At 31.6% G+C, this 2156-nt stretch overlaps 1 non-coding gene across 1 annotated transcript; it reads right to left on the bottom strand.

Annotated features, from left to right (window-relative positions):
- Nucleotides 1–1548: 1548 nt before the first annotated feature.
- Nucleotides 1549–1667, bottom strand: LOC149421474 (5S ribosomal RNA). The gene has a single exon (XR_016302590.1). It is a non-coding gene; the product is annotated as a 5S ribosomal RNA (ribosomal RNA).
- Nucleotides 1668–2156: the final 489 nt, after the last annotated feature.

Here is a 2156-nt window from a genome sequence, read left to right as displayed (position 1 = left end):
CAAATATTTTTTACTAATTAATCTGTCGTTCGTTTATTAAATTTGTTTTGCGATTTTTAGAATTTATATTAATTTCCATCTGCTATAAAATATTTAGTTAAGGGCATTTATCTTTTATATTTAACGAAGTTGGCTAAAAAAATATTTCTATACATGTATTATATGAATCAAACATGCTCATCGCGCAAAAAATCATAAACATTAAAACTCGCCATGAATAGTGTTGACACAAATTCAACAACCACAACTTTCTATCTGCATAAAATAACATTATGAGATGAAGAAGATTTTAATCAAGACCATAATTAAATATGAGGTCAATGAGCTGGTTAGCAAAGTGAGTAACTTTTAATGTAAGTTTTGGTTTTCTTCTCCTTTCCTTTATATATTTAAGATAATTGTGAAGTAGATACTAGATAATGTAAACCAACACCCACTTCTCATAAAATATCTCACGCTCGCAAAAATACTATCTACTTAGGTGATGATACTAAAAACTAGCCGATGAGTTCTTTGTGTTCAATGTGCAACGTTCTGACGTGATAAGTAGAATTGAAAAAATCGACTTAAAAAAAATCAAAGTTTTTATTTATTTTTTCTAATACATCTATTTTTATATGTCTTTTTATCCCACCAGAGTTCCTACAACGGGCTGTTAAATTGAAATAATTAAATACTTTTGATTTCGGAGGATATTTTGGTTTTTGAAATATAAGAGAAAAATTGAAACATATTTTTGGACGCGAGGTCTTACTGTGATGGTATTACCAGATGTTATTCTGAAGAAAATAAAATTTATGTGAACACAGCTTTATGGTGGTTAGTACTAACTAGGTATAAGTAGCTTAACCGAAGTTCTTGTAAATAATTTTCACCGAGAAAGGTCTTTGTTTACATAATAATTATTTGTTATGAGTGGCATCTGGAGTATGATTGTTCATGTTCACAGAGGAAGAGTGGGTCGTGGGAGAATTTCAGGCGGAATAATAATGGTGCTCCACTGGCACCAACGGAGAAGAGAGTCGAGGAAGTAGTATACATGGATGTGGGTCGAATAATAAATATTTATTTAATAAATTAATAAAATTATCTAGGCTCATTTATTGCAGAAAAAAAATAAGGAAATTGTTCCCAAGCGATCACCCATCCAAGTACTGACCGCGCACAATGTTGCCTAACTTCGGTAATACGACGAGAACCGGTATGTTAAACATGGTATGGTCGTTGGTAAATGCTGAACAATTTTAGTTCTACTGTACCTGTCAAGAAACATATGAAAAATATGTAGTTCAAAAATTGCCCTAAAAATACTGAAAACATTACCTAGTTATAGGCGACACTGATAAAAATCATCATTACATACCCGCTTAAAAAAGTTCGCAATATCCTCCATAACTTTGCAGGGCAATTTTTTTTCCATTGGTGTCCATAATATCTATCCACCAATAAATATTTTTGGTCTACAGCATACTTGAAAGAATAATATAAAATTGGAAAAAAATATTCATAACAGCAACGAAAAAAGATTACAAAAAACTACAAAAAACGGGCCAACGGCACGCGGTGTTCCCAAGCGGTCACCCATCCAAGTACTGACCGCGCCCAATGTTGCTTAACTTCGGTGATCGGACGAGAACCGGTGTGTTCAACATGGTATGGTCGTTGGCGAATAAGTCGGAAATAAAATAATTTATGACCACAGAACAATGAAAAACATTAATGTGATCCTCTAATAATTATTAAATAGCGTAGATTATTCTGGACACAAAAATATGGCTTAGTTCGCAAGTTTCTTTTTGGGCTGCTTGATTTGCTATGCTGTTATATTATTTATTTATTTAATATCCAATAAATAAACCACACACAATAATTACATGTCACCTAATACAAGCATAATCAAACACTAGTAATAATTTAATCAAAAATTGCAATTAACTGTGGCATTTGATCATAAGATCACGTCAGAAAGTATAAAATTAGTACAAGCTCTAGAAGGAGATACAAGTACATCATGGCGTGATATTTTATTTCCATCCTTGGAAGTAAAATAATGAAAATCGTAAACCTCTATAAAATACTATACCTTCATAATTAATTATTTACTACTTTAAATTATTTACATAATATACTAAGGCACACAACTAGGTTAAACGCAA

The sequence above is a fragment of the Hesperophylax consimilis genome, chromosome 8, assembly GCF_061612785.1.
Source record: "Hesperophylax consimilis isolate HC1 chromosome 8, BYU_Hcon_1.0, whole genome shotgun sequence".
In the NCBI taxonomy this organism is placed as follows: Eukaryota; Metazoa; Arthropoda; class Insecta; order Trichoptera; family Limnephilidae; genus Hesperophylax; species Hesperophylax consimilis.
The sequence above is the reverse complement of the archived record's forward strand: the minus strand, read 5'-3'. Positions and strand labels throughout refer to the sequence as shown.